Here is a 15,316-nt window from a genome sequence, read left to right as displayed (position 1 = left end):
TAAACAAATTAGGCTGTTTGGGCAGTCTTGAATTTTGAACAGAAATGCTATGGTTCTTTGGATCAGTCTTAAACTGCAATACACTGATGCCATCGGTGTACAAAATCTGCACCTGGGCTGGAATAATAAATTATGGCATTTTCTCTTGCATTTCCAAAACGATGGTACAAAAAAATACAAAAGAGCGGTTAGGTTTCTTTGCTGTTATCTTTTACCAGATCTAATGTGTTATATTCTCCTTCATTAATTTCACATTTCCATAAACTTTAAAGTGTTTCCTTTCAAATGGTACCAATAATATGCATATCCTTGCTTCAGGGCCTGAGCTACAGGCTGTTAGACTTGGGTATGTAATTGTAGGAGAAAATAAAATAAGGATCTAATCTTTAAGAGGTTTTAACTCCTCCAGAGTTTGTTACTACAGTCATAATACATATTAGTTTCATTCTAAGTTATGTCTACCTTGAAGCAGAAGTTCCGAGACCCCACAGGATACCAGCCCTCATGGCACCTGGGAGGGGACAGTTGTGATTGGTTCTGGTGTTGGCCCCGCTCCTTCTGCGAGGTGTTTACAGATATACTTCTCCTGATTGGTGCAGCTCAGCACATCCCATAATCCAGCTAAAGTCCCTGTTGTCATGGCCACACAACCCTGTCTACTGCCTGAGGTCAAAGTTGATGCAAAGAGAGAACACAAATACAGAGCAACATTCAGGTTCACAGCTAAGAGCACCTATAAGCATGTTCAATGATATTCAGTTATATGGAACAGTAGTATGAGACTCCTACTATAGAACTGTAGTGAGACTCCTACTATAGAACTGTAGTGAGACTCCTACTATAGAATTGTAGTCAGACTCCTACTATAGAACTTTAGTGAGACTCCTACTATAGAACTGTAGTCAGACTCCTACTATAGAACTGTAGTGAGACTCCCTACTATAGAACTGTAGTCAGACTCCTACTATAGAACTGTAGTCAGACTCCTACAATAGAACTGTAGTCAGACTCCTACTATAGAACTGTAGTGAGACTCCTACTATAGAACTGTAGTCAGAATCCTACTATAGAACTGTAGTCAGGCTCCTACTATAGAACTGTAGTCAGACTCCTACTATAGAACTGTAGTGAGACTCCTACTATAGAACTGTAGTCAGACTCCTACTATAGAACTGTAGTGAGACTCCTATAGAACTGTAGTGAGACTCCTACTATAGAACTGTAGTCAGACTCCTACTATAGAACTGTAGTGAGACTCCTATAGAACTGTAGTGAGACTCCTACTATAGAACTGTAGTCAGACTCCTACTATAGAACTGTAGTGAGACTCCTACTATAGAACTGTAGTCAGACTCCTACTATAGAACTGTAGTCAGACTCTACTATAGAACTGTAGTGAGACTCCTACTATAGAACTGTAGTCAGACTCCTACTATAGAACTGTAGTCAGACTCCTACTATAGAACTGTAGTCAGACTCCTACTATAGAACTGTAGTCAGACTCCTACTATAGAACTGTAGTCAGACTCCTACAATAGAACTGTAGTCAGACTCCTACTATAGAACTGTAGAGAGACTCCTACTATAGAACTGTAGTCAGGCTCCTACTATAGAACTGTAGTCAGACTCCTACTATAGAACTGTAGTGAGACTCCTACTATAGAACTGTAGTCAGACTCCTACTATAGAACTGTAGTGAGACTCCTATAGAACTGTAGTGAGACTCCTACTATAGAACTGTAGTCAGACTCCTACTATAGAACTGTAGTGAGACTCCTATAGAACTGTAGTGAGACTCCTACTATAGAACTGTAGTCAGACTCCTACTATAGAACTGTAGTGAGACTCCTACTATAGAACTGTAGTCAGACTCCTACTATAGAACTGTAGTCAGACTCCTACTATAGAACTGTAGTGAGACTCCTACTATAGAACTGTAGTCAGACTCCTACTATAGAACTGTAGTCAGACTCCTACTATAGAACTGTAGTGAGACTCCTACTATAGAACTGTAGTCAGACTCCTACTATAGAACTGTAGTCAGACTCCTACTATAGAACTGTAGTGAGACTCCTACTATAGAACTGTAGTGAGACTCCTACTATAGAACTGTAGTCAGACTCCTACTATAGAACTGTAGTCAGACTCCTACTATAGAACTGTAGTCAGACTCCTACTATAGAACTGTAGTGAGACTCCTACTATAGAACTGTAGTCAGACTCCTACTATAGAACTGTAGTCAGACTCCTACTATAGAACTGTAGTGAGACTCCTACTATAGAACTGTAGTCAGACTCCTACTATAGAACTGTAGTGAGACTCCTACTATAGAACTGTAGTCAGACTCCTACTATAGAACTGTAGTCAGACTCCTACTATAGAACTGTAGTGAGACTCCTACTATAGAACTGTAGTCAGACTCCTACTATAGAACTGTAGTCAGACTCCTACTATAGAACTGTAGTGAGACTCCTACTATAGAACTGTAGTCAGACTCCTACTATAGAACTGTAGTCAGACTCCTACTATAGAACTGTAGTCAGACTCCTACTATAGAACTGTAGTCAGACTCCTACTATAGAACTGTAGTGAGAGTCCTACTATAGAACTGTAGTCAGACTCCTACTATAGAACTGTTGTAAGACTCCTACTATAGAACTGTAGTAAGGCTCCTACTATAGAACTGTAGTCAGACTCCTACTATAGAACTGTAGTCAGACTCCTACTATAGAACTGTAGTCAGACTCCTACTATAGAACTGTAGTCAGGCTCCTACTATAGAAGGCCCTTGTATCTAAACATCATCTCAGACAAGTGTCTACATATAGAGAGTGTAGTGAAACAGATGGGGAGAGTGAGTGAGGGGACCTCAACTCTCCCTGCCTGGCCATCGAATCCCCAAGAAAGCATGCTCCCTTGGGGGAGTTGATGAACATGCTTCTAAACGCATGGTCACTACAATATATAGTATTATTATATATCTCTATGGTTGTCCCTTACCTGGCATCTGTGTGTTCCAGTGGGTGTACCTGACCCTGTTGCTGTTCGTCCAGGTGAAGTCGTCGATGTGGTTCTGGTTGGAGAGTCCGATCCAGAAGTGTTGCTCTGGCCTGGACCCAACCAGGCTGATCAGGAAAGCATTATCCACCCTGGACACATTATTATTAAAACATTATCGTTATAACATTATCCACCCTGGACACATTATTATTAAAACATTATCATTATAACATTATCCACCCTGGACACATTGTTATTAAAACATTATCATTATAACATTACACACCCTGGACACGTTATTAATAAAACATTATCATTATAACATTATACACCCTGGACACATTACTATTAAAACATTATCATTATAACATTATCCACCTTGGTCACATTATTATGAAAACATTATCACTATAACATTATACACCCTAGACACAATATTATTAAAACATTATCATTATAACATTATCCACCCTGGACACATTATTAATAAAACATTATCACTATAACATTATCCACCCTGGACACAATCACATTATCATGGATCATTATCATCTATCATTATCATGGATCATTATCCACCCTGTACACATTATCGTGGAACATTATAGTCACGTGATTTGGATATTATCATGACACATTATCATGGATCATTATCCACCCTGGACACATTATCATTATGACATTATTGAAACATTATGGTTAAAGGTATATTTTACTCAAAAACTATTTTTTAGCAGTTTGTCCTTTAGTCCACCCTAGACACGTTATTGTTAAAACATTATCATTATAACATTATCCACCTTGGGTGTATTATTATGAGACATTATCATTATAACATTATCCACCCTGGACACATTATCGTGGAACATTATCATGTCACGTGATCATGGATCATTATCATGGATCATAATCATGGATCATTATCCACCCTGGACACATTATCATTATGACATTATTGAAACATTATGGTTAAAGGTATATTTTACTCAAAAACTATATTTTAGCAGTTTGTCCTTTAGTCCACTGTTCCCCAAAATGGTGTCAGCAGCCGAGGGTTCAAGATGGAGCACTTTCAGTATAGAGCAAAAACTGTGATGACATAACAGTGGACCCAATAAGAAAAAACTATGTGTTTGTTTTTGAGTAGAAAATTATTTTAAACATTATAATGGAACTTCGTCCATCCTGAACTCATTATCATTAGACAATGTATTATCTAGACAAATTCATCTAGTCCACATTACTGATATAGAGAAGTACATCCCGGTTTCTCTCTTACCTGCTAGAAACATCAGCCAGATATGACTCTGAGCTCTTGCATGTCTCTTTGGCCTCATCAAAGGTCTTGATCTCTGGTCCAACAAAGTAACAGTAGGAGCCGTGCCTGGTCCAATGCTTCAGAGAGACAAACAGGGTCAGAAACAGCTGTTAGACTGTTGAGCTGGTCTAGGTGTAAGGCTGGTTATGTATCACATCAACACCATTATCCCAGAAATCCTAGACCGACTCAAATTTGCATACCAGACCCAACAGATCCACAGATGACGCAATCTCTATTGCACTACACACTGCCCTTTACCACCTGGACAAAAGGAACACCTATGTGAGAAAACTGTTCATTGACTAGAGCTCAGCGTTCAACACCATAGTGCCCTCAAAGCTCATCACTAAGCTAAGGACCCTGGGACTAAACACCTCCCTCTGCAACTGGATCCTGGACTTCCTGACGGGCCGCCCGCAGGTGGTAAGGGTAGGTAACAACACATCCGCCACGCTGATCCTCAACACGGGGGCCCCTCAGGGGTGCATGCTCAATCCCCTCCTGTAATCCCTGTTCACTCATGACTGCAAGGGCAGGTACTACTCCAACATCCTCATTAAGTTTGCCGACGACACAACAGTGGTAGGCCTGATCACCGACAACGATGAGACAGCCTATAGGGAGGAGATCAGAGACCTGCCAGTATGGTGCCAGGACAACAACCTCTCCCTCAACGTGATCAAGACAAAGGAGATGATCATGGACTACAGGAAAAGGAGCGAGCACCACGCCCCCATTATCATTGACGGGGCTGTATGGAGCAGGTTGAGAGCTTCAAGTTCCTTGGTGTCCATATTACCAACAAACTATCACGGTCCAAGCACACCAAGACAGTCGTGAAGAGGGCATGACAATGCCTATTCCCCCTCAGGAGACTGAGAAAATTTGGTATGGATCCTCAGATCCTCAAAAAGTTCTACAGATGCACCATCGAGAGCATTCTGACTGGTTGCGTCACCGCCTGGTATGGCAGCTGCTCGGCCTTCGCAAGGCACTACAGAGGGTAGTGCGTACGGCCCAGTACATAACTGGAGCCAAGCTTCCTGCCATCCAGGACCTCTATACCAGGCGGTGTCAGAGGAAGGCCCTAAAAATAGCCAAAGACTCTAGCCACCCTAGTCATAGACTGTTCTCTCTGCTAACCAAATGCTACCCGGACTATTTGCTTTGACCTACCCCCACCACCCCACACCCCCCACTTTCCCCCATTTTTACGCTGCTGCTTCTCTCTGTTTATTATCTATGCATAGTCCCTTAACCTCAACCTACTGTACATATTCCCTCAATTACCTCGACTAACCTGTACCCTCACACATTGACTCTGTACCAGTACCCCCTGTATATAGCCTCATTATTAACCTGTCTGAGCTAGGGGGCAGTATTTTCACGGCCGGATAAAAAATTTACCCAATTTAAACTGGTTACTACTCTTTCCCAGAAACGAGAATATGCATATAATTAGTAGATTTGGATAGAAAACACTCTAAAGTTTCTAAAACTGTTTGAATGGTGTCTTTGAGTATAACAGAACTCATATGGCAGGCAAAAAGCTGAGAAGATTCCATGCTGGAAGTGGGCTGTCTGACAATTTGTAGTCCTTCTTTTGCATCTCTATCAATATTTACAGCATTTGTGCTGTTACGTGACCCTTTCTAAGGCTTCCATTGGCTCTCTAAAGCATTCAAAAAGCAGAATTTCGCGTCTCCTGTCTCTGGGCAAAGTACAGCAGCAGAGTTTGTAAGTGGTCTGCCTGGGGACAGTAAGACTGGAGATGCGCGTTCACGAGACCTCACCATTTTTTTCTTTCACTCTTTGAATGAATACAACGTTGTCCGGTTGGAATATTATCGCTATTTTACGAGAAAAATTGCATAAAAATTGATTTTAAACAGAGTTTGACATGCTTCTAAGTACGGTAAAGGAATATTTAGAATTTTTTTGTCACGAAATGCGCTCGCGCGTTACCCTTCGGATAGTGACCTGAACGCACGAACAAAACGGAGGTATTTGGACATAACTATGGATTATTTGGAACCAAAACAACATTTGTTGTTGAAGTAGAAGTCCTGGGAGTGCATTCTGACGAAGAACAGCAAAGGTAATCCAATTTCTCTAATAGTAATTCTGAGTTTAGGTTGCCCCAAACTTGGTGGGTGTCAAATTAGCTAGCCGTGATGGCCGAGCTATGTACTCAGAATATTGCAAAATGTGCTTTCGCCGAAAAGCTATTTTAAAATCTGACATAGTGTTTGTATAAAGGAGTTCTGAATCTATAATTGTTATGTATTTTGTCAACGTTTATCATGAGTAATTTAGTAAATTCACCTGAAGTTTTCGGCTGGTATGCTAGTTCTGAACATCACATGCTAATGTAAAAGCTAGTTTTTGATATAAATATGAACTTGATTGAACAAAACATGCATGTATTGTATAACATAATGTCCTAGGAGTGTCATCTGATGAAGATCATCAAAGGTTAGTGCTGCATTTAGCTGTGGTTTGGGTTTTTGTGACATATATGCTTGCTTTGAAAATGGCTGTGTGATTATTTGTGTCTATGTACTCTCCCACCTAGCCCAGAGAGGTTAACTGGTGCCTCCGCACCTTGACTCTGTACCAGTATCCCCTGTATATAGCCTCATTAACGTTATTTTATTGTTGCTCATAAATATATATATATATATATTTTTCATTTTTGGTTTAAAAAAATGTATTTGTATTTATTTTTTTATTGTTTACTTCAGTTTATTTAGTAAATACTTAACACTTCTTTTTTCTTAAAACTGCATTGTTGGTTAATCATTTTATTGTCTACTCCTGTTGTATTCAGCGCACGTGACAAATAACATTTGATTTGATTCGATTTTTGATGTAAATGTTGATTATGTATCTACCTGCCCAGGGTCTACAGTTGACAACTAGCTAGCTGACTAAATCTGGCACATTTACAGAATGGTTTTTTTTCTACTTTATTCAGACACTTGGAAACAGAAGTGGAGAAGTGGGAGTGACATCAGGAAGGCTTGAATCGAGGCTTGAACCTCAGTCTCCGGTGCGGAGAGCCATATATGTGGCTGTTCCTGAGAACATCAGCGCTATAGAACATGACCTCTGCTCTCCCTGGCTGAACTCTGCTCCCCCTGGCTGAACTCTGCTACCCCTGGCTGAACTTGCCCTGGCTGAACTCTGCTCCCCTGGCTGAACTCTGCTCCCCCTGGCTGAACTCTGCTCCCCTGGCTGAACTCTGCTCCCCCTGGCTGAACTCTGCTCCCCCTGGCTGAACTCTGCTCCCCTGGCTGAACTCTGCTCCCCCTGGCTCTCCACTCACCGGTTTGCAGCCTGGGTAAGTGTCCACCTGGTCCCCTGAGGGTTTGGAGGTAGATTTCTTCATACAGATGAAACCATGCTGGTTCTCACACACCTGGGTAGCCCACCTGCCCTGCTGCAAGACAGACACAGTCACACAGGACACCGTCAAGGAGGGAGAGGTTGGTGTGGTTGTGAATGGGTGGTTTGGGTTAGGGTTAGGGAGTGTTAGGGTTAGGGAGTGTTAGGGTTAGGGGTGTTAGGGTTAGGGGGTGTTAGGGCAGGGTTAGGGGTGTTAGGGCCAGGGTTAGGGAGTGTTAGGGTTAGTGAGTGTTAGGGTTAGGGGTGTTAGGGCCAGGGATAGGGGGTGTTAGGGTTACGGAGTGTTAGGGTTAGGGGGTGTTAGGGTTAGGGAGATGTTAGGGTTAGGGAGTGTTAGGGTTAGGGGTGTTAGGGTTAGGGGTGTTAGGGCCAGGGTTAGGGGGTGTTAGGGTTAGGGAGTGTTAGGGTTAGGGGGTGTTAGGGTTAGGGCCAGGGTTAGGGAGTGTTAGGGTGAGGGGGTGTTAGGGCCAGGGTTAGGGAGGGTGTTAGGGTTAGGGGGTGTTAGGGTTAGGGAGTGTTAGGGTTAGGGAGTGTTAGGGTTAGGGAGTGTTAGGGTTACGGAGTGTTAGGGTTAGGGAGTGTTAGGGTTAGGGGTTGATAGGGCCAGGGTTAGGGGTGTTAGGGTTAGGGAGTGTTAGGGTTAGGGGGTGTTGGTTTAGGGCCAGGGTTAGGGAGTGTTAGGGTGAGCGGGTGTTAGGGCCAGTGTTAGGGAGTGTTAGGGTTAGGGGGTGTTAGGGTTAGGGAGTGTTAGGGTTAGGGGCAGGGTTGGGGAGTGTTAGGGTTAGGGAGTGTTAGGGTTAGGGAGTGTTAGGGTTAGGGTCAGGGTTGGGGAGTGTTAGGGTTAGGGAGTGTTAGGGTTAGGGAGTGTTAGGGTTAGGGAGTGTTAGGGTTAGGGGGTTAGGGTTGGGGGTGTTAGGGTTAGGGAGTGTTAGGGTTAGGGGGTGTTAGGTTTAGGGCCAGGGTTAGGGAGTGTTAGGGTGAGCGGGTGTTAGGGCCAGTGTTAGGGAGTGTTAGGGTTAGGGAGTGTTAGTAGGGTTAGGGAGTGTTAGGGTTAGGGAGTGTTAGGGTTAGGGAGTGTTAGGGTTAGGGAGTGTTAGGGTTAGGGAGTGTTAGGGTTAGGGAGTGTTAGGGTTAGGGGGTGTTAGGGTTAGGGGTGTTAGGTTAGGGGTGTTAGGGTTAGGGGTGTTAGGGTTAGGGGTGTTAGGGTTAGGGAGTGTTAGGGTTAGGGGGTGTTAGGGTTAGGGGTGTTAGGGTTAGGGTCAGGATTAGGGGGTGGCAGGTAGCTTTGTGGTTAGAGCGTTGGGCCAGTAGGTTAGGTTGCTACATTTTACATTTTTTTCATCTAGCCTGTCTGGGCTAGGGGGCAGTATTTTCACGGCCGGATAAAAAATGTACCCAATTTAAACTGGTTACTACTCTTGCCCAGAAAAAAGAATATGCATATTATTAGTAGATTTGGATAGAAAACACTCTGAAGTTTTAAAAACTGTTTGAATGGTGTCTGTGAGTATAACAGAACTCATATGGCAGGCAAAAACCTGAGAATATTCCAAGTAGGAAGTGGCCTGTCTGAGAATTTGTAGTTCTTCTTTTGATTCTCTATCGAAACTACAGTATCTGTGGGGTTACGTAGCACTTTCTAAGGCTTCCATTGGCTCTCTAAAAACTTCAGAAAGCGGATTGAGGCGTCTCCTGTCTCTGGGCAGAGTATAGTTGCTCAGTTTCTCAGTGGTCTGCCTGGTGACAAAGAGATAGTATATGCGCATTCACGAGACCACACTGTTTTTCTTTTCCTCTTTGAATGAATACACTATTGTCCAGTTGGAATATTATCGCTATTTTATGAGAAAAATACCATACAAATGTATTTTAAACAGCGTTTGACATGCTTCTAAGTACGGTAATGGAACATTCAGAATTTTTTGTCTCGAAATGCGCTCGCGTTACCCTTTGGATAGTGACCTGAATGCACAAACAAAACAAAGGTTTTTGGACATAACTATGGATTATTTGGAACAAAAACAACATTTATTGTGGAAGTAGCAGTCCTGGGAGTGCATTCTGACGAAGATCAGCAAAGATAATACAATTTTTCGAATACTAATTCTGAGTTTAGTGTGCCCTGAACTTGGCGGGTGTCTGAATAGCTCACCGTGATGGCTGAGCTATGTACTCAGAATATTGCAAAATGTGCTTTCGCCAAAAAGCTATTTTAAAATCTGACATAGCAATTGCATAAAGGAGTTCTGTATCTATAATTCTTAAAATAATTGTTGTGTATTTTGTCAACGTTTATGATGAGTAATTTAGTTAATTCACCGGAAGTTTTTGGTGGGAATACATTTTCTGAACATCACACGCCAATGTAAAAAGCTGTTTTTTTATATAAATATGAACTTCATTGAACAAAACATGCATGTATTGTATAACATAATGTCCTAGGAGTGTCATCTGATGAAGATCATCAAAGGTTAGTGCTGCATTTAGCTGTGGTTTGGGTTTTTGTGACATATATGCTTGCTTGGAAAATGGCTGTGTGATAATTTTTTGGCTATGTACTCTCCTAACATAATCTAATGTTTTGCTTTCGCTGTAAAGCCTTTTTGAAATCGGACAATGTGGTTAGATTAACGAGAGTCTTATCTTTAAAATTGTGTAAAATAGTCGTATGTTTGAAAAATTGTAATTATTGCATTTTGGAGTTGTTAGGGTTAGGGGCAAGGTTAGGGGTGTAAGGGTTAGGGGTGTTAGGGCCAGGGTTAGGGCTTGTAAGGGTTAGCGGCAGTGTGGAGGGGGGGTGATGGTACCATACCTCTCCCCTGACCAGGACACAGTTGCCCCCCATTGGCATGGCTTCCTCCCACCTGGTGAAGGTGACAGCAGATTGGTCGCTCCAGTCAAACAGTAGTGACGTCTTGACATCGTTCATCCCGATCCACAGCTCGTCAGCAGCCGCTGGGACAGAGGAAGAGAGGTGGGAGAGTTGGAGTTAGCCTTTTCACTGACTGTCTAACGTGTGAGCGTATCTGTGTTTCACTGACCATATCCCAGCTGTGACATCACAAAGCTGTGCTGCTCAATGTTGTGGATGCTGGCCAGGTCGCCTCCGTCCTTCCGACATTCCGTCTGAGCCTCTGTCCAGGTCTTCTTAGTACGCTGGAGGAGGAAGCACCTGGCAGCGTAGGGGAATCCACGGACTGGAGCAGAAACCTGTCTCTTCTGTTTATCACCAACACAGGGAAACACATTGTAGAAATACAAGAAATACACCGCCCATAATAAACAAAATAATACAAAAATGAACTGGACTAAAAAGGACTGAAAGTAATTAAAACAAACTGTACAAGATTGAAATGGACTAGACTAGACTGGACTAAAATGGACTGAACATAATTAAAACAAACTGTACAAGATTGAAGTGGACTAGACTGGATTAAATTGAGCAGAGTAGAACGGCGTGTTGGATCTGGGTAAACAGGGGTTATAGGGAGGTCTTTCTGACAGAACTACCTGGGTGAATGGGCGTGAAGGTGGGTCTTTCTGACAGAACTACCTGGGTGGACAGGGGTTATAGGTGGGTCTTTCTGACAGACCTACCTGGGTGAATGGGACAGGGGTTATAGGGAGGTCTTTCTGACAGACCTACCTGGGTGAATGGGGGTGTGTGGGTCTTTCTGACAGACCTACCTGGGGGAAGGGGGGTGGGGTTATAGGGAGGGATTTCCGTGGACTACCGGGGGGGGGGTCTTTCTGACAGATGTAGCCATGTTTCTTGGAGCACAGGGAGCTCTGCCAGTAGGACTGCTGAGCTGGGTCAACCAGTCCACACATCTGACCAGGATCAGAGAGAGGGTGACCTACAGACAAACAACAACAACAGCTATGTCACTACACCTGAAGACTAACAGCTATGTCACTACATCTGGAGACTAACAGCTATGTCACTACATCTGAAGACTAACAGCTATGTCACTACATCTGGAGACTAACAGCTATGTCACTACATCTGAAGACTAACAGCTGTGTCACTACATCTGGAGACTAACAGCTATGTCACTACATCTGAAGACTAACAACAGCTATGTCACTACACCTGGAGACTAACAACAGCTATGTCACTACATCTGGAGACTAACAGCTATGTCACTACATCTGGAGACTACAACAGCTATGTCACTACACCTGAAGACTAACAGCTATGTCACTACATCTGAAGACTAACAGCTATGTCACTACATCTGGAGACTAACAGCTATGTCACTACATCTGGAGACTAACAGCTATGTCACTACATCTGAAGACTAACAGCTATGTCACTACATCTGGAGACTAACAGCTATGCCACTACATCTGAAGACTAACAACAGCTATGTCACTACATCTGAAGACTAACAGCTATGTCACTACATCTGAAGACTAACAACAGCTATGTCACTACATCTGAAGACTAACAGCTATGTCACTACACCTGAAGACTAACAGCTATGTCACTACATCTGAAGACTAACAGCTATGTCACGACATCTGAAGACTAACAGCTATGTCACTACATCTGAAGACTAACAACAGCTATGTCACTACACCTGAAGACTAACAGCTATGTCACTACATCTGAAGACTAACAACAGCTATGTCACTACATCTGAAGACTAACAGCTATGTCGCTACATCTGAAGACTAACAGCTATGTCACTACATCTGAAGACTAACAGCTATGTCACTACATCTGAAGACTAACAACAGCTATGTCACTACATCTGAAGACTAACAGCTATGTCACTACATCTGGAGACTAACAGCTATGTCACTACATCTGAAGACTAACAGCTATGTCACTACATCTGGAGACTAACAGCTATGTCACTACATCTGAAGACTAACAGCTATGTCACTACATCTGGAGACTAACAGCTATGTCACTACATCTGGAGACTAACAGCTATGTCACTACATCTGAAGACTAACAGCTATGTCACTACATCTGGAGACTAACAGCTATGTCACTACATCTGAAGACTACAACAGCTATGTCACTACAACTGGAGACTAACAGCTATGTCACTACATCTGGAGACTAACAGCTATGTCACTACATCTGAAGACTAACAGCTATGTCACTACATCTGAAGACTAACAGCTATGTCACTACATCTGAAGACTAACAGCTATGTCACTACAACTGAAGACTAACAGCTATGTCACTACATCTGAAGACTAACAGCTATGTCACTACATCTGAAGACTAACAGCTATGTCACTACATCTGAAGACTAACAGCTATGTCACTACATCTGAAGACTAACAGCTATGTCACGACATCTGAAGACTAAAAGCTATGTCACTACATCTGAAGACTAACAGCTATGTCACTACATCTGAAGACTAACAGCAACAGAAATAGTAACACTATCAAATGTTTAATGTTCTCACCAGAGTCCCATCTAAAATGCCAAAGGGTTCACCTGGTCCCCTATATAGAGTAACTGACCCTGGTCATTTTCCCCTAAAGGAACTGAAACTGGTCCCCTATATAGAGTAACTGTGGTCCCCTAAAGCTGGTCCCCTATATAGTGTAACTGACCCTGGTCCCCTATATAGAGTAACTGACCCTGGTCCCCTATATAGAGTAACTGACCCTGGTCCCCTATATAGAGTAACTGACCCTGGTCCCCTAATAGGTAACTGACCCTGGTCCCCTATATAGAGTAACTGACCCTGGTCCCCTATATAGAGTAACTGACCCTGGTCCCCTATATAGTGTAACTGACCCTGGTCCCCTATATAGAGTAACTGACCCTGGTCATTTTCCCCTATATAGAGTAACTGACCCTGGTCCCCTATATAGAGTAACTGACCCTGGTCCCCTATATAGAGTAACTGACCCTGGTCCTTTTCCCCTATATAGAGTAACTGACCCTGGTCCCCTATATAGAGTAACTGACCCTGGTCCCCTATATAGTGTAACTGACCCTGGTCCTTTTCCCCTATATAGTGTAACTGAACCTGGTCCCCTATACAGAGTAACTGACCCTGGTCCCCTATATAGAGTAACTGACCCTGGTCCCCTATATAGAGTAACTGACCCTGGTTCCCCTATATAGAGTAACTGACCCTGGTCCCCCTATATAGTGTAACTGACCCTGGTCCCCTATATAGAGTAACTGACCCTGGTCCCCTATATAGAGTAACTGACCCTGGTCCCCCTATATAGAGTAACTGACCCTGGTCCCCTATATAGAGTAACTGACCCTGGTCCCCTATACAGTGTAACTGACCCTGGTCCCCTATATAGAGTAACTGACCCTGGTCCCCTATATAGAGTAACTGACCCTGGTCCTTTTCCCTATATAGTGTGACTGACCCTGGTCCCCTATATAGAGTAACTGACCCTGGTCCTTTTCCCCTATATAGAGTGACTGACCCTGGTCCAAAGTAGTGCAGCATGAAGGGCATAGTGTGAAGGTGAGGACTCACCCAGAGTCCCAGCGGAAGTAGCGTAGAGGCTTCCCACTGATCCACTGCCACCCACTGTCCTCTTCCAGAGCATTCAGCCCCGTCCACAGTGGAGCACCCTGTCTACCATACAGGCCTGTGTGTGTGTGTGTGTGTGTGTGTGTGTGTGTGTGTGTGTGTGTGTGAGGTGTGTGTGTGTGTGTGTGTGTGTGTGTGTGTGTGTGCATAAGAGAAGGAGATAAAGTTGCATATGACATAAATAGTCCATGTACACAAATAGTACACAAATAAACACACTAGTACATGAACAGTACACTAATAAACACACTAGTACATGAACAGTACACAAACACACTGGTACATGAACAGTACACAAATAAACACACTGGTACATGAACAGTACACAAATAAACGCACTGGTACATGAACAGTACACAAATAAACACACTAGTACATGAACAGTACACAAATAAACACACTAGTACATAAACAGTACACAAATAAACACACTAGTACATGAACAGTACACTAATACACACACTAGTACATGAACAGTACACAAACACACTGGTACATGAACAGTACACTAATAAACACACTAGTACATGAACAGTACACTAATAAACACACTGGTACATGAACAGTACACTAATAAACACACTGGTACATGAACAGTACACAAATAAACACACTGCTTGAGTTTGACACGCCTGATGCGTGTGAATGTGAGCGTGGCCACCGGGTGGCGCTACCTGCTACGAAGGTCTGCTCGTGGGGTTCGGTGATTGAGGCCAAGTCTGCTCCCTGCTGTTGGCAGCTGGTCCGAGCCTGGTGCCAGGTCAGGGCAGAGTGGAGGTTCACCTGGTAGAATGTACCTGTGACCGGGTTCTTATGCCAATGCTCCATAGCTGCAGAGGGATGGGGGGGAGAGATGTACAGATTCAGTGAGCATAGTCTTGTTATTGAGAAAGGTTGCCGTAGGCAGACCTGGCTTTTCAAGAGAAGACAGGCTATTGGCACACTGCCCACAAAATGAGGTGGAAGCTGAGCTGCACTTCCTAACCTCCTGCCAAATGTATGACCATATTAGAGACACATATTTCCCTCAGATTACACAGACCCACAAAGAATAT

At 43.3% G+C, this 15,316-nt stretch overlaps 1 pseudogene; it reads right to left on the bottom strand.

Annotated features, from left to right (window-relative positions):
• The window catches only part of LOC106585517 (macrophage mannose receptor 1-like), a 38,864-nt pseudogene that overhangs the window by 18,497 nt on the left and 5,051 nt on the right, over positions 1-15,316 (bottom strand).

This window comes from Salmo salar, chromosome ssa03 (genome assembly GCF_905237065.1).
Source record: "Salmo salar chromosome ssa03, Ssal_v3.1, whole genome shotgun sequence".
Classification (NCBI taxonomy): domain Eukaryota; kingdom Metazoa; phylum Chordata; class Actinopteri; order Salmoniformes; family Salmonidae; genus Salmo; species Salmo salar.
The sequence above is the reverse complement of the archived record's forward strand: the minus strand, read 5'-3'. Positions and strand labels throughout refer to the sequence as shown.